At 37.9% G+C, this 18,954-nt stretch overlaps 1 protein-coding gene across 1 annotated transcript in view; it reads right to left on the bottom strand.

Annotated features, from left to right (window-relative positions):
• GMDS (GDP-mannose 4,6-dehydratase) overlaps positions 1–18,954 on the bottom strand; it is an 840,983-nt gene that overhangs the window by 119,281 nt on the left and 702,748 nt on the right. The window lies entirely within an intron of this gene.

The following is an 18,954-nucleotide window of genomic DNA, read 5'->3' as shown; positions in this document are numbered from 1 at the left end:
TTGCCCAGGTCACACAGGGAGGAAATTTTATTCCAGAACCTCACTCCACCTCATATCTAGGCCTGACTCTCAATCCACTGATCCACCAGGCCACCCCCAGTTAATTAATTCTTTCAAGGAAACATGAGGGGAAAAAAACATAAAAAGGATAAGACCTACGCTTCAGCTGGATACGAATATGATTTTTAAAAAATGAATGAGAAGAGGTAGAACTAATTTGACTCCTATTTTCTTTTTGCTTTCTCTATCAAGAATGGTTTTAGACTAAGAAGTATTAAACAAAAAAATAAAATTGAACAAAAAATCTAAGAGAAGTAAAGTGATAGGAAGAGAGCACATCACCATTTTCACTGAATTCAAGTTGATGGGTGTAATACATTACATCTCAAAGTATTGAAAAAAAATCTGTGAATATGAATAGTGAATTATTGAAGCTTAAAAAATCCCAAAATATACCTTTTTGTCCTAGTGTCAACTATAAGACAAGGACAAGGACTAGGCAAATAGGGTAAGGTGACTTGCCCAGGGTCACACAGTTAAGACGTATCTGAGGCTAGATTTCAAACTAGGGCCTGCTTATTTCAGGCCTGGAACTATCTACTGTGCTACCTAGCTTCCCATACTAGTGGCTGTTTCTAATGGAACATTGTGAAGGCTAGGATACCTTAGTGTGGACATAGACATAAGACGTCCACTTGATTTTCAAAAAATGGGGAAGATGGTGTCTATTTTAGACTGGAGGTATCAAACTTGAGGCCTCCAAAACTCTTGAGTGGGCCAGAACTAGACTAAAATGTAAATGGAAAATCTTTTAAAAAATAGTTTATATTCCCAATTACATGTAATCATCTTCAACATATGTTATCTGAAATGACCAAAACATCTCCCTCCCTCCTTTCCTTCCCGGAGATGTAAGCAATTTGCTCTGGGTTATACATGTATGATCGTGGAAAATTTATTTCCACATTGGTCTTTGTTATGATAGAATATTCACACAAAACCCAAATGTCATAATTGAGAAATCTTTAATGAAATAAATGATACAAACACTACAGTGTAATTTGTAGTTTTCTAAATTAATATGCACCCCATAAGGATCCCTTTCTATTTTAATTGTGATCATTGCTTTAGATTATATCCCAGTAAACTTGACATTGATCTATGGTGAAATACTAGAGCAAATTATTGCAGGTTTTCCCCAGAGCACATAGGAAGGAAGAAAGGCCTGGGGTTGGTTGGTGACAAATCATGCTTAAAGGTTGTGGTGGGGGCATATCAGGTAATGACTACCATCCAAAAACCAAACAAATAAATAAAGCTTTTATATAGACAATTAAAATAACAAATCACTTCATGCTAACTTCAATTCCTCTCTTTGATAGGAACGGTCAGCAGGGCAATGCCAGGGACAGAATATATCTGAATTTCTGTAAGGCATGTGACAAAGTCTCTTTTATGTAATGGGCTGTAACACAATTAAGTGGGTTCAAAATTAATAAGAGACTGCTGATTCATGGATCTATGTCAACCAGGAGGCAAATCTCTCCTACACTGCTATAGAATTATATCCCTGACTCTGCTCTGATTAACATTATTGCAATGGCCTGCACAAAGCTCTAGGTCAGTGATGGGGAACCTTTTGGAGATGGAGTGCCAGGCCCCGTCCCTACTCCACCGCCCAGACCAAGTGCCAAGTCCCTCCCCTACACTAGTGCACCCTGCCCTGCTTTACCCCATGCAGGGGAGGGCTGCTGGGTGGAGGGTGGGGTGAGGAATGAGAACATTCTAAGCATGGAAGATAATGAGTGAAAAGGCAAAGAATGGGAAGACGGATTGTTATGTTCAAGGAACAGCAAGTAGACCATTGTAGCTCAACTGAAGAATACAAAAAGGTAGTAAAATATAATTAGACAAAAAGATTGGCAGGGCCCACATGGGAAGGATTTTCTATTTGCTCTTGGGGGGTAACAGGGAGCCATTAGGCCTTAAGGAGTAGTGGGGTGATACGGTGAGACTTATGTTTTAGGAAAATCATTTTAGATGTCATTTTCTACCCTCAATACTCAGTACACTCCATGGCTCTCTAATGCCTCTAGAGTCTAATAAAAAATGTTCTGTTTGGCATTCAAAGCCCTTCATAACCTACCAGTCACCTTATACTTTTCTCCTCAATATGAACTCTTTAGTCCAGTTACACTGCTCTCTGGCTGTTCCATAACAAGAGACTCCATCTCTTGGCTCTGGGAATCCTTTCTGGCTGTCCCTCATTCCTGGAAAGCTTTTTCCTCTAGTCTAACTACTGACCTCATTGGTTTCTTTTAAATCCCAATTAAAATCCTACTTTCCACAAGAAGCCTTTCCTAGCCTCCCTTAACTGTAGTGCCTTCCCTCTGTTAATTATTTTCTATTTATCCTGCAGATAGTTTACTTTCCATATATTTGTATGCTGACTCTCCAATTAGTTTATGACCTCCTTGAAGTCAGAGACTATTTTTTGTCTCTTTTTGTATACCCAGTACTTAGTACCTTAGCCTGGCATATAGTAGACACTTAAATTGTTTACTGATTGATTGATTTGTTTTATTTTGCATTAATAGAAAAAAATGTCCACAGAGAAAGAAAGAAAGAAAGAAAGAAAGAAAGAAAGAAAGAAAGAAAGAAAGAAAGAAAGAAAGAAAGAAAGAAAGAAAGAAAGAAAATTTCCACCATTTTCTGCTCTGTTCGGAATTGAACTGGAATATTGTGCCTGGTTCTAGGAACCATATTAGAAGAGAAGATGGTGAGGTGGACTGTGTCCAGATTAAGGCAACCAGAATAGTGAGGGAACTTGAAACCAGTCCATCCAAAAATCATTTAAAAGAATTGAGGCTATTTAGGCTGCAGAAAAGACGACTTCGGGGATCATGACGGTAGACGTCAAACATCTGAAGAGCTGTCATGTAGAAGAGTGATTAAACTTGTTCTTCTGGGCCCCAAAGGGCAAAACTAAAAGCAATTGGTAAAGTTAAAGAATGGAAGATTCCAAGTCTATGTAGGGAAAAATGTCCTAATAGAGATACACTGAAGAGGAATGTATCACCTTGGAAGGCCAGTGAGTGTCTCATCTCTGGAGATCTTTAAGTATTTCAAGGTTATACTACAGCTTGTCATGAACACTGAAGAAGGAATTTATGCTTTGGATACTAGATGACCTCTGAGGCCCCTTCTAATATTAAGATTTTATTATTTAGTCACTGAAGCACAGAGTCAGGAATATCAGAGTCTGAATTCTTCCTCAGATGTGTACTAGCTATGTGACTCTAGACAAGTCATGTAATCTCTTTCTACCTCAGTTTCCTCATCTATAAAATGGAAATAATAGAATGTCTATCTCATAAGGATCAAACAAGGTAGTATATGTATGTTTCCCTAATACTCATTGGTGTTCCTGCTGAGAAAGGAAACATGACCCTAGGAAGTAGACAGAGACAGTCAGTGGGTCATTATCACCTTTTCCTATTGCCTTTCTGTGTCTATCTCTGTCTTAATATGACAGATAAAGAAGTGGTGCCAAAATCAAAATGAAAGAGGAAGACTGGTCTAAAGAGTCTGTGGGACTTTTTAAGGGGCTCTGGTCTGGATGTAAACGAGCAAGCTTCAGGGAGGATGATAATCACAATGATTAATGATGCTGACAGTAATAAAAATAATATGATGCATTAGGTATTTATGATGTCTCTTTCATCTATGAAAATTCAAAATGCTTTGCAAACTGAATACAGACATACAAACTAACTATGGGGATTTGCCTCTCTCCTCCACTACTTATACCTAGCCCACTGCAGAAAGAGTTGTAGCCATCTGACTGCACAGGAACGCTCTTAATGCTTGGCTTCCAAAGTGAAAATGACTTTTGCAGTCAATGAATCTATGGGTAAAACTTAAGGCAGGATATAATTATCTAGGTAGCTAGATATCTTAGTTTGATCCTGTGCCCTCTGGGGATAATTGTTAAGAAGCATAGAGTAGAATCTAGGAATTGTTAACCTACTTTTCCAAAGTGGATCTGTGGCTGCACAAATGTATGAGATGGTGACAAGAGAAAAGAGGTAAAAAAAAAATCAAGGCTATCCTACTTACCCAAGTTGAATATAAATAAAATTTTATTTTAACCTACCATGGAAGTTCACCATTTCAAAGAATCTTGCATTAAAATGGTTTGTAAATGAAGACTCTTTAAGAGAACAACCTCTCTTTAGTGTATTAGTCTTTTTCTAGATTTTTTTGAAGATCATTTTTTCTTAAAGTAGAGCACCAACATTATCCAGGAAATGATAGAAATGACCATAACATGGAATAAATAGCAGCTCATTGCAGTTTGTAAGGTAAGTTTTGGAATCATTCCCAGCAAAGATTTCTATTTGTGCCTAGCAGTTGAACAGTGTTGGATCCCTGTTGGGCAAGCACTGTAATTAATTGTCTAAAGGACAGGTCAGGGCAGTTGATTATGGAAGGAAGACAGACTACCATGGCTATACCAGATTGGTGCTATTTATGCCAATGGTAATAATATGAGTCTCTGGACTTATATTAAGGAAGAAAGAAATCTGCTTGGGAGTATGGTTAAGAAAGTGTTAAAATAGGTTTATAAGGGCCCCAATGTAAATAAATATACATTGACTAACCCTTTGTAGTTTTAAGTTTCAATGTATCCACTGATGGTAACTGAACTACATGCTAGGCCAATCTAATTTGGCATGGGATGATTAGCATTTAGGAGACTCAAAGGCAAGATTTCTACAAGTTTTAACATGTACAAAATCACCAAGAGCAGGAAAAATATGGGACGGTTGCTTAGAAATTGTTTAGAAAGATATTTAGGGATATTCTAGTCTAGAAAGAACATAGATGAATTTGTTTTAAAAAATGAGCAAGGAGTTTACAAATTCCAGAACACAGACTTTATTGGATAGAGATGTAAAATAAGTAGGAGACGGGTAATAATATCATTGATGGATGAGCCTCCCCAAAGCCATACGATACTTTGGATGACCTGCACTAGAGAGCTGAAATAAAAACTGAGCTCAAAAAAGTGAATCAGACTTTCTTAGAAAGAAATTTTCAGATGGTTTAATATTTCCAGCATAGTGAAGGATACTGCAAACAGCTCTGTAGGTAAGGGGAGACTATAAGAACACCAATGTAGTGTGGCAATGTTTATTAGTTAGGACTGTTTAAGAAAAAGTAATCAAATGTATGTCGAGATAAAAATTTTAAGAGATATTCCCCGTTAGTGTAAATAAATCAGCACTAATATGCACAATGTACGTATAGTGTTTACACTGAGGAAACCATCAATTGTTCAGGGAAACACATAAAAGATTTCAAGTAAAGAGAGGTAGAATAGGCTCCCTTTTTTATAAAGATGTTGGAACCTTTGATGCCATCATTCCATCCGGGATCTAATCATAAGAAAAGAATCTTCAATGAAAAGATGAGGAAGTTGGGGGAGCTGAATCTAGTACATGATTACTATTTCATTAGAGATGAAATACTCTGGAGGGGAACAGCACCAGAGGAAACAACACAAATGCATTTGACTTTAGGAAGAATGCGATATGCCCCTGGGGGTTTTGAAGGCGATCCTATGAAGTATGGGAAACATACAGTGAAATATTTTAAAAACACTTGAAGAGCCTGAAATTTAAAGCTCTCCTGGTTAAGTCCACATTGGGAAAAGGGCAAGCCAGGCCAATGTAGTTAAGAAGGGATGTAAAGATTAGTGTGAGGAACCTAAGTAGGGGGCTTAAAAGTATATAAACAATACTTCAAAAATATAAACTATTTATAAAAGATGAACTGAGGGAAGTTAAGAGGATAATGACAAAAAGGGATGAATTATGATTAGATATTAGAAACCACATTCCCAAACAGTGAAGTTTGTAGGAGCTGCACATTTTGTAGCTATAGAATTACAGCCTTTGAGAGCTAGACAGGACCTCTGGAATCACTAGATTGAGCCTTTTCATTTCATAAATGAGAATAACATAAAGAAGATGCATTTTGCTTCTTGGTTTTCTCCTCCTTCTGTCTCTATTATCCATCCCAACCCCCAACCAAAGGAAGAAAAACAAGTTTTGGAAGGGCAGGATTAGAGAACTGGGGGGCCAGAGATTTCAGGAAAGGAATAGATTAGCTGGCTCCTGTCTAACAGAGCTGGAAAAGATGAAGAGATACTGAGCAAAGGATCTTATTTCCCACAAAAGGAAGGGAAGTGTAAGATACCACTGGGAATAATTGTAGGAAGAATAAAAGGAGACACATCTAGGAGAGAAAAAAGAACCAGCCCAACGAACACATAGGATACCTAAGATTTCTCTTCCTTAAGATACAAAGATGGAAATGAGGGGAGTCCTAACTAATATTTATACAAGTCCTCTGATGAAAGATCAAATTCCTGAGGTCTGGAAAGTGTTAAATACCCTTATTCTAAATGGGGATATGAGATAGAGCAAGCAATTACAGGTCAGTTAACTTAACATCATTTATGTAAAAATATTAGAAACAGTTTTGTGAGGGAACAACTTGACAAGCCTATGGTAATTTGATTAGAAACCGGCAACATGTTTTTATTGGAGGAAGGTGTTGTTTTAACTAGCATGTTGGATTCCTGTGAAGTTATTACTTCCATGGTGTTAGGTTCTGGACCACTATCCCTTCTAACATCTATAGAAAATTAGGTATACCAAATATAAAATATCTGAATAACTAAAGAACAGTGAAGTTGAAAACAGAATAAAGAATACTGAAGTCAGAAGAATGTGAGGTTGGAATGTAAATGGCATAAAAATATTGTAAAAATCACCTTGTAAGAGAGTTCAGGGAATAGAGAGCCAGGCCTGGAGGCAGGAAGTCCTGGGTTCAAATCTGACCTCAAACACTTCCTAGCTGTGTGATTCTCAGCAACTCACTAAATCCCCATTTCCCAGCTTTTATTGCTCTTCTGCCCTGGAACTTATATTCAGCATCGATACTAGGACAGAAGGTAAGGGTTAAAAAAAAATCATCCTGTAGAGTTATCATCTAAATACACACCACATGCACTCTACAGGATTCAGGCTTGGTTTGAGAATGATTTCCTAAAGTGCTATACAGAGATAAAAATCTCCTGCATACTGGTTACTTACTTAATGTAATTGCACTATAGTTCAGTGGAATGGGTGTTGGACATGAGGTTATAGAAAGTGGATTTGAATTCTGTTTCTGCTACTTACTACCTTTATGATGTTGGGAAAGTTACTTAATTTTTCTGAGCCTTGATTTTCTCACATATAAAACAAGGGATGTTGGACTCAATAAGGTCTAAGGTTTTTTTCAGATACTATATGATATTTAGAACTTTGACACAGTAGGATATATATGGCATTGAATTTTAGAACTGAAAGGGACTTGGAAAAAGGGACCCCTTATTTTGTGTGTCAGAAAGACAGAAATAAAAGAAATATTTAAGTCTTTCATCCTTTCTGCTAAATCAAAATAAAACACAAAATTATGTCACAATATTTTATGAATAAGGATAATGATAATTCATTTAGCATATTTTAAGGTTAGTAGCTTTTAGATTACATAAATTCTGTATTCTTCTGTTCCACCAATTATAGCAAGGTGGTTTTAGACCTAGCAATAGGAAGGCTTGTGCCACCTGGACAACTCCATGTAAGTGGTACTTATTAGTTCATTGGAATAAGTAAATGTGGGTAGAGAGAGATGAAACTAAAATGGAATTACTGCTATGTAATAGTGTTACTAGTATAATAAGTTTGATTTTAATTCTTTGGTGTGTAGATACTGTTGATTAAGAGTTCGAAGGGATAGTATTCCAGTGAAAAGATGGTGAAATAGGGTATGAAGTTTTCTAGACCTCCTAATATCACCCCAAAACAACTGAATATAACTCCATAGAATGAAGGCTAAAAGTGGCAAAAGCAGACAGAAGTTCAGAGTGAAGCTGAACATACTGAGAAAATTAGGAAGGAAGATTTCTGACTTTCCTGGTCTCAGGCCCACTGCCATAGGCCCAGGAGGAAGAACCAGAGTGAAATAAATTAGGTGACTATGGGGTAGGATTAGAAACCTCACCTTGTTTGCTGAGCCCTGGAGCCTGAGGATACTAATGGAATCTTCAGGTGGAGTAGCTGGGTCTGCTGCAGCTTTGGCTCCAGATACCCTTGCTGACCCACAGGTGGAGATGGATACCAGAGTTTGCAGATGCTGGATCCTTAGGGAAAGAGCATAAGCCTCACAAGGCAGCAAAAGAGGTACTTTGGAGGCCCAAGGAAGATGGACTGGACACCTACTCTGTCCTGGACTGCAGCAGTAGGAGAGGAATGAGGAAAGAACACAGGTGATTGTGGTTGCTGAGAGCCTGTCAACTGTGGTTATTCCGTGGATAGTAGAGTCCCTAGCAGTAGCCCGAGGGGGAAATTGACTGGTTGCTTGAAGTAGCCGTGGCAGAACTGTCCTTGGGCTCTGGTTGGAACACTGAGGTCAATCATGGACTGGGACTTGAGTGGGAGAACCAGGATTACATCAGACCCTGGACTAATTAAATAGGACCTGGGTAAAAATGAACACACACACACAATAATCCTGAAACTAGAGGTAACATGCCTCAGCATAATAGGAACCTTGGGTGTAGAGTAAAAAGCCAATAGTTAAATCTGTTTGCCTAACTGCTAAAATTTAAAAAAAAAAGAGAAATCAAAGGAGCAAGAATCCAATTATTGGTAGCTATTTTGGGGACAGAGCTCAAAGTCAGAGGACAGTGAATTAAAAATACCTACTTTAAAAAAAGCATAGAAATACAATAAATGGCCACAAGATCAAAAAGAGCTTCTAGAAGAGCTTTAAAAAGACCTCAAAAACTATATGAGTGCGATTGTGGAAAAAAATATTAAAAAAAGAGCAATGCAAGAAAATCAATAAAATTATGAAAGAAAGATTACCCAAATGGAAAAAAGAGATCCAGAAACTCATAGAAGAAAATAATGTAGGGTGGAGTCAAGATGGCGGCATAGAGTCGGCAAAAGTTCAGACCTCTGAATACCCTTCCTTACCAATTACAAATCAAATGCTCCTAGGGGACTGAAAATCAAACCTAACAACAAGACAGAGCCAAGGAACCCTCCTGCCGGACTCAATTCAAAAAATATGCCCCCCCCCCCCCCAGAGTGCCAAGCCTCCAGCAGCAGTGGGAACCTCTGGGTGAGAAAAGGCACTGGTCTGGAGGGTGTATGTTGTAGGCAGGGCTGTGCCAGGCTCAGAACTTTGAACACAGGTAGTGGGGAAGGAGCTGGAGAGGGAACGCAGAGTGGTCAGCCTGGAGACAGCAGCGGAGACCCTCCATATTGCTCCAGTCTTCTAGGAGGTTTTGGCCTCAGGGCACATCCAGCCCAACCCAGCTGAACTTAATCCCATCAAAAGTCTTCAGAGGTCAAGGAAGCTCAAGTTCTAACACCCTTCTCCAACAGACTGCTGGACTTTAATCCAATAAAAAGCTTCCAGAGGACAGGGAAACTCATACTCCAACACCCCTTCCCAACAGACTGCACTGAGAGATCTCCTGACAAAGCTTCAAGAGGGGAGACTGACAGAAAACCCCCAAACTAAAAAAATTAGAGGAGCAAGAGCACAGACTACCACGGGGAATAAAGAAGGGGTAAATATGAGCAAACAACAGAAAAAGAAAAAAGAAATTACAATCGACAGCTTCTATACAGGCAATGAACAAAGAGCAAACTGAACAGAGGAGGGGAGGGGTCATCAAGCTATGAATCAGAAATCCCAGTGAATTGGATACAAGCTTTGGAAGAACTCAAAATGCAATTCAAAACACAATTAAGAGAGGCTGAAGACAATTTGGAAAAGAACTTAAAAACTGGAAACAGAAAATACTGTCTTGAAAGCTAAAATCAACCAGCTTGAAAATGAGGCAAAGGAGATGAAAGATGAGGTAAAGAGAATGAAAGATGATCTCCAAAGAAAATCAGACCAGAAGGAGAAGGATGACCAAAAAGCCAGGGATGAAATCTATTCTTTAAGAACCAGAATACAACAACTAGAATTAAGTGACCTCAGAAGGCAGCAGGACACTATAAAACAAAACCAAAAGAATGAAAAAAATTGAGGAAAATATAAAACATCTCATTCACAAAACAGAAGATTTAGAAAATTGTTCCAGGAAAGACAACTTAAGAATCATTGGTCTACCAGAAGACCATGACAAAAGAAAAAGCCTGGACAAAATACAACAGGAAATTATTCAAGAAAACTGCCCCGATATCCTAGAATAAGAGGGAAAAGTGGATGTTGAAAGAATCCACAGATCACTTCCTGTACTTAATCCCCAACTGACCACACCCAGGAATGTTATAGCCAAATTCAAGCACTATCAGACCAAAGAAAAAATATTACAAGTTGCAAAGAAGAAGTCAGATACCATCTACACTGAAGGACCGAAAGGCATGGAATATGATATTCCGGAAAGCAAGGGAACTAGGCCTACAACCAAGAATCAACTACCCAGCAAAACTGACTATATTCTTACAGTGGAAAGTATGGTCATTCAACAAAATAGAGGAATTCCAAGCATTTGTAAAGAAAAGACCAGACCTGAACAGGAAATTTGATGCCCAAGCACAGAACTCAAGAGAATCATCAAAAGGTAATTAAAAAAGAGAGAAAAAAGAAAAACAAAACAAAACAAACAAAATCCCCCCTTTTTTTTAAGAGACCCAATAGATTAAAATGATATGTATCCCTATAAGAAAAGAGGTCATTGGTAACTCTTAAAAATTATTATTATCACCTGGGCAGCTAGAAGAATTATACTTAGAGGGAACAGTGACAAACTATATAGGATGAAATGACAAGATATAAATATGTATATAGATACATGTATGCATAAATACATATACGTGTGTAGATATATAAACACACATATATATACATATATATAACTAGAGTTAAAAAGAGGTCAATACTAAAAGAAATGGGAAAAGAAACAAAAAGGGGGTAAATTTATAAGTCACAAAGAAGCTCATGGTGGGAGGGGGGAGAATATCAATACACTGGAAGGGTAAAGAGGTTGGAGACAGGAAATACTCAACTCTTACGTGCATTGAAATTGACCGAAAGAGGGAAGAACAACCCAATCCATTGGGGCAGAGAATAGATCTGTGCCTTATAGAGGAGTAGAAGGGTAACAAACAGACTGGTGGAGAGGGAAGCAGTACAAGGGAGGGAGAGGGTAGGGGGGTAGTTTAAAAAAACTGCAAAGAAAGTAAGGGAGGAATAAGAAGGGAGGGGAGTAGAAAGGGAAATAAAATAAGGGTGGGAACTAGGGAGACTGATTAAAAACAAACATTGTTGTAGAAGGAAATAGTGAAAGAAGAAAAGGCAGGACTAGGAGCAGAAATCAAAATGCTGGGAAATACACAGCTGGCAATCATAACTCTTAATGTGAATGGTATGAACTCACCCATAAAACACAAGTGAATAGCAGAGTGGATTAGAATCCAAAATCCTACCATATGCTGTTTACAAGAAACACACATGAGGAAGGTAGATACTCATAGGGTGAAAGTAAGAGGATGGAGCCAAATCTATTGGTCATCAACTGATTAAAAGAAGGCAGGAGTCTCAATCATGATATCTGACAAAACCAAAGTAAAAATAAATCTAGTTAAAATAGATAGGGAAGGTAATTACATCCTGATAAAAGGAAGTATAGACAATGAGGAAATATTAGTACTCAACATGTATGCACCAAATGGCATAGCATACAAAATTCTAAAGGAGAAACTCATGGAACTCAAGGATGAAATAGATAGAAAAACTATACTAGTGGGAGACCCAAACCTTCCTCTATCCGAACTAGATAAATCAAACCAAAAATTAAATAAGAAAGAGGTAAGAGAAGTGAATGAAATCTTAGAAAAATTAGTTAGTAGATATGTGGAGAAAAATAAATAGGGACAAAAAGGAATACATCTTCTTCTCAGCAGCAGATGGTACATTCGCAAAAATTGACCATGTATTATTAGGGCATAAAAACATTGCAAACAAGTGCAAAAGAGCAGAAATAATAAATGCAACCTTCTCAGATCACAATGCAATGAAAATAATAATTAGTACGAGTACATGGAAAGGTAAATAAAAAATTAATTGGAAATTAAAAAGTACAATTCTCCAAAACCGGTTAAAGAAGAAATCATAGAAACAATTAATAATTTCATTGAAGAAAATGACAATGATGAGACATCCTTTCAAAATCTATGGGATGCAGCCAAAGCAGTACTGAGGGGGAAATTTTAGAAGGAGTTCTACCAAATTCCTTTCATGAAACAAATGTGGTACTGATTCCAAAGCCAGGCAGGTCAAAAACAGAGAAAGAAAACTATAGACCAATCTCCTTAATGAATATAGATGCAAAAATCTTAAATGGGATACTAGCAAAAAGACTTCAGCATGTCATCACAAGGGTTATTCACTATGTAGTAGTAGTCTCTTGGTAACCAAGGATGATGATTGTCTTTGTGCGTTTTCATCTATGACAGATGAGTGTGCACAAAGACACTTGTGCGTGAAAGAGATTTAAGTGGAAAAGTCGATGCACGGAGACAGTCCCACTCTCTCAGCACTGGAAGCCTGGGTCCAGTGGCACAAAAAATCGTTGCACCTGGAGACTTCCTCAGCTGCATTGGATGGCCATGTTGTCTTTTGTGTTCTAACACGCCCATAGCACTCCACAGTGCTTTGCTGCATCGCCATCTCAGCCATTGAGCCTTCTTATTGGTTTCTTCCGTCTGTTCGGCCAAAGCAGTCTTCACATGCTGGGTTAGCAAAGCCTTGGTTCACCAGGGGTCGACGACCCTATGGCTATTCTCACAAGGTTTAGCCGGCCTGTCAAAGCTGTTGCCCAGGGTGTGGCCACTGCCGCATGCTAGCAGCTAACTAGGTAAATATTTTCTTAATGTGCAGAGAAAAGAGGAGGGAAGGGGGATGGGATAAGACAGGAACTGGGGAGAGGAGTACATATCAAGAAGTAGGGGGAATAGGGAGGGACTTTCAGGACAAGATAGGGGAAGCTTTTTTAGAAATGAAATCATATTAAGAGCTAGGAAGGTTCAGTTGTGGAGATAAGGAAAGGATTTTGTAAAGGTAGACAGAATAAGAATTAAAAGGAAAGGGGGAAAGGACAACTGAAGAACTTTTGGAAAGGTGGACCAATTTGGAAGTAGGAGAGCAAAGAGAGAGGATAAGGGAAAATTTTGAGGAAGGGGTGTGAATAGGAGGTCAAAGGAAATTGGGTATCTGAGGAGGGATATGATGGAAAGAAATGAAGAGGGGGACAAACAGTGAGGAGGAACAGAGTAGATGAAAATGCATTGCTAGCTAGTAACTATGACATTATATATAAAATGACACTGAAAATGAGAGATAACTAGAGTAAATGTGAGGGGCTGGAATAGAATATACTATCCCTCGGCAGGGGTAGCAGTCATGATCTCTGACAGAGTTAGGGCTTAAATTGATATAATTGGAAGGGATGAACAGGGTAAGTATATGATGTTAGGGGAGGGAGTACTATGGATAATGAAGTATTATCAATATTGGACCTGAATGCACCAAATGTTATAGCATACATATTTTTAAAGGAAAAACTAAATGAGATACATATGGAAATAGATAATAAAATAATAATAGTAGGGGACTTTAATTCTCCCCTTTCAGAACTAGATAAATTTAACCAAAAAATAAATAGGAAGTAAGTTAAGGAAATGAGTAAAACCTTAAATAAGTTAAATCTGATAGGTGTTGGGAGAGCCCCCATACCTGTATGAGGTAGTACATCTAAGCTTGAGCAGACATATAATCCAATCATAGTTTCTGGTGAGACAACAATGGTTTAGAGAGCATAAGTATTCTGCAAAAATTTTATTTTAACACTCATAGTATGGAGGTAATCTTGCATTCCTAAGGGGTTTTGGCATTTGGAAAAAAAAGTTCTACTGGGAGTGACCAAGCTGGAAAGACTTGGTTTTGCAAAGGGTATGGTCTTGGTAATAGATTGTGTCTGCCTAAGGACCAATCTAGCTAAATATGGTCCTGGTAATGTATATTAATAGAGAATCAGAGAGGTTAAAGTGATTAAATTAAATGCTGATAGGAACATGGAGAAATAGGCCTAATATTACATTGCTAGAACAGCTGTGAATTTTTTTTTAGAAAACAAGATGGAAATATACATTAAGAGCTGTAAAGCTATTGTTGCTGTTTGGCATGGGGATCTCATTACAAGGATTAGGTATTATTCAGAGGTTAAAAAGCTGTGTATATATAAGAATATTCATGAAAGATTTGTTTTTAATGACAAAACAACACAAATGCAATGAATGTGAGAAATGGCTGAATAGATTGTATTATTTGAATGTAATGGATTGTATTATGTTATTAGAAATGACAAATATTGGAAATATAAAGAAAATAAGGGAATTATATGCAGATAAGAAAAGAGAATAAGAATAACACCTACTATGATTACATTAAAAATATAACAGCCAAATAATTAAGAGAAAAAGAGTATCCAAATAAAAGAAATTCAAAGGGAACTGAAAAACAGATGATGTTTATATTAGCACACATATATAATCAAGATATTTTTAAACAAACTATAAACAATGTGGTTTTGCACATAAATTTTTGTATCCCTTTAAAAGAATGCCTACTCTTTGACCTAGCCATACCACTGTTGGGTTTGTATCCCAAAGAGATAATAAGGAAAAAAAAACTTGTACAAAAATATTCATAGCCATGCTTTTTGTGGTGGCAAAAAAATTGGAAAATGAGATGTCCATCAATTGGGGAATGGCTGAATAAACTGTGGTATCTGATGGTGATGGAATACTATTATGCTGAAAAGAATAATGAAGTGGAGGAATTCCATGTGAACTCAAAAGACCTCCAGGAGTTTATGCAGAGTGAAAGGAGCAAAACCAGAGAACATTGTACAAAGAAACTGATACATTGTGGCACAATCAAATGTAATGGACTTTTCTACTAGCATCAATGCAATGATCTAGGACAATCCAGAAGAATTTATGAGCAAGGACACTATTTATACCCAGAGAAAGAACTGTGGAGCAGAAACTCAGAAGAAAAACATATGACCAATCATGTAGTTTGATGGAGATATGATTAGGGTTTTGATGTTAAAAGATCACTCTACTGCAAATATGAATAACATGGAAATGGGCTTTGAACAATGATACATGTATAATCCAGTGTAATTGCTTGTTAGCTCTGTGAGGGGGAAAGAAAGGTGTGTGTGTGTGGGAATCATGAATCATGTAACCGTGGAAAAATATTCTAAAGAAAAAAAATAAAAAAAAATAAATATTTATATCCATTTGTTTAGTTAATTTTTTTATGGTGGTGGTGGTTATTAAGTATATATATTTAAAAAAAAGAGAATCTCAGGACAGTAGACATGGAGGCCAAGGTGTGCCAACTTGAGCTAGAGAGAACCAATTATTAAGTTTTCAGTGTAAACATTTATATATTTTGTGTTGTTGATTGTCTAGTCTTAAGAAAGTGATGGAGACAATGTTAATAATGGAGGTTAAACTAAAAAAAAAAGTTCTAGGGAAGGAGTATGAAGGAATGCTTAGCATTTCAGCCTTTGTGTCTGAAAGACCTGGCTAGTTTCAAGTTTTGCTTTTGATACAAATGACCAGGAGATTCTGGGCAAGTTATCTTCTTAGTGGCTCAGGCAACGCTAAAACTTTAATTTCTTGACAAAATGCACTCATTAGAATAGTTTCTTTGGTGGGAGTTCCCTCTATCAATGAAATTAAATGCTAGTGGGGCAGCTAGGTAGCACAGTAGAAAGAGCACTGGGCCTGGAGTTGGGAGGATCTGGGTTCAGATTTGACCTCAGATATTTCCTAGCTGTGTGAACCTGGCAAGTCACTTAACCACAATCACCTAACCCTTATTGCTTTTCTGCCTTGGAATTGATACTTGGTATCAATTCTAAGACAGATGGTAAGGTTTTTAGAAAAAAAAATTATATATTAGGTCCAAAGTATTTTTTTCCCTTCCCCAAATGATTCTCTAAGTTCAACTCAAATAATTCAGCTCACCTATGATCTCTATAAAGTCTTTCCTTCTGAGATCTCAACTCTCTAGTTTCTTTGCTTGCATCTTTATTATACATTATTTTTATATTAATATTATTCATGTATATTTTATACCTTCTCACTTGACTGTCAACTTCATGAACACAGGAACTATGTAGGGCTAGCTCTGATTTGTTGGGTAACTTCCCCACCTCTTAGTACATAGTAGGTGCCTATTTTCTTACTTGAATGATAATTTGCACAAAATTCTCCAAATCTCTTTAGTTTACCATAGATTTGCTTTGAGAGCCAGAGTGGTATAGTGCAAAGAACTATGGACCTGGACCTGGATTCAGATTCCAGCTCAAACATTTATTAGCTATGGGGCTATTGGCAAATCACTTAACTTTTGTGAGGCTCATCACTTGCAAAATGAGGACAAATTATTTGCATTACCATACCTTGCAAGATTTTTATAGAAAATCACTTCATGTTCTCTGGGTTTAAGAACCTAGAGCTTCCCCCACTTCACCCCAAATTCTCCTTTTGGTCCTACTCTATCAGTCATGTGCAGGTATTTCACATTAGAGAGAGTTGGTTATTCAGTCTGGGCTGCATGCCCAGGCATCCTACTTTGAGAGATTCTAGAATATATCTCTGGCTCCAAGATACTCCAAGGTGCTGGAGATTTATGAATGACACCCAACTGGGAGAATGAACTTTAGGAAATTCCAAGGAGGGAGAAACAAAGGCCAGAAGCCTGTTACACATATAAAGCCTAACTTAACAGTGGAGAAGAAGAATGAGCTTTTTACATAAGAGAATTAAATGCTACCTCACTTTGGGTTCCGATAAACTCTAGATAAGCGTCACTGCTCTTCAGAGTTTAACTGAAAAGGATCTCTGTACCTCATGAGGCTATACATTTGTTGGTTATTGCTGTACAATACACAAGTGAGAGCTCATTTACAATGCTGTTTCAGTTTTGGTCACCTTTCAACAGGAAGGATATTATCACTCTGGAGACAATACAGCATACGGCTGTCAGGCTGATTCCAAGTTTTAAGAAAACTGGTTATTCTGAGGGAAGCCTAAGGAGGTTAAAAGTTTACACTCACTACAGAAAGGGAGTCTGCCCTATGGAATACAAAGTTTAAGTGGAATGAGTTAAATTAATGTGTTCATGCTGCCGGGGGGCTTACAACTGCGGAAAGGGGGCATCACAACCAGAAATTAAGTAAGTAAAAGAAAAGACAGAGAAAGAATTGTTTTAGCTAAAGAACAATAAACATCTGGAGCAGAGTACAAATCTTGGGGTTAGACAGCAGAAGTGTAATTAGATTTGTGGAACAGGTATGATGATGCCATCTGAATGAACAAAAGGAATCGGGGGAGGATATGGTGGCTAGGCAGGAAAGAGGGGTCGATATGGACTTCAAGAACACAGACTCATTGGGCCGAGTGTCCTTTTCCTGTCCAGAGATCTCTTTTGTTTTGTGTTCTTATCAATCCCACACCTTGCCTAAGTAAGAATGACAGACAATCCATTCTTAATGACTTCCTAGCTTTTGAAACTATTTTGGTGTTGCCATGTTCAAATGATTTTAAGGAGTGGCCTTTCTGATTTTGGCATGCTCCATTTAGAGAGCTTATTAATTTTGGGTGGTTGGTCACCCCTCAAAATGAAATGCATTATTTACTTAAGTGCATGGGGAAAAAAGTGAGAGTACATATGTGTATATATGTGTGCGTGCGTGCTTGCTTAGTGATTTTTTGTAATCCTCAGGACAACTACACCCTTGTGGCACCTCATTCCAATCAGGAAAGGAATGCCAGGGAGACTCAATGGCTCTTCAGACAGTTGACGCTGTGTCAGCAGCAGTATGGCTAGTATCTTCCTCCCCAGGAGACAGAGCACATCCTTTTCTTGGCACACCCACTCTCCAAATGCACAGTGAACAATTGTTCGCTGTTTGTCAAAGACCTGGACAACTCCCCATACCAGTACAATGCATTGACACTACACCCCTACAAATTAAGTGCTGGGCATTTCCTTTCCTTTCAGTCCTCCAGTATATACAAATACATTAAATGTGTTTACCCTTTTGCAAGAAACAGAACATTCTCCAGTGTGTTTAAGAGTTAGTTAGGTTTCCTTTCAGTCCGCCTCATTGGGAGGGCCCCCTTCTCTGTTGGATATAGCTGAGACAGGAATTTGGCCCCAAAAGACATGTCAATATAATGCATAATTCAAAACCCATCTAAAACAATTTCAACCTGATAGGATTCTCACAGTTTAGTATGCCTTCCAATAGATAATCTATCAAATCTAAGCTCCTTCTTTCCTTAAATATTTGGGTATCGCTAATATGTTTTGCACCACCCGATTCTCCCTAGTACACTGATATATCCTAAAAGTTTTTGGTGCAGTTTCAGAATGAAATGATAAGAGACTTCAGGAAAGCACAACACTATTTTCTGACATTTCACAAACCACTAAAAACCAGCACAGCTTCCATGTGTGACTGAGTCTGATTCCCAGCAAATACGCATGCAGCCTGCCCTGGTCTTCCACTATAACCCTATTTTTCATTCCAACTCAGGGCAATGCTTTTTGTGGAGGGAGGATTATCTCATCTCCAATTGACACCATTCTGTTCTGATTTGGGAAATGCCAGTGGAGGAGTGCTTAGCCAGAGAACTGAATGGGGAGCTTTTGAAGGCTGGCAGCAGGAGTTCACTTAGACCATTTTCACAGACAGCTAGCCAAATGCAGCAATTTGCTGGCTGAGTG

The sequence above is a fragment of the Monodelphis domestica genome, chromosome 3 (assembly GCF_027887165.1).
Source record: "Monodelphis domestica isolate mMonDom1 chromosome 3, mMonDom1.pri, whole genome shotgun sequence".
In the NCBI taxonomy this organism is placed as follows: domain Eukaryota; kingdom Metazoa; phylum Chordata; class Mammalia; order Didelphimorphia; family Didelphidae; genus Monodelphis; species Monodelphis domestica.
Note: the sequence above shows the minus strand (reverse complement) of the source record. Positions and strands in the feature narration are given on the sequence as shown.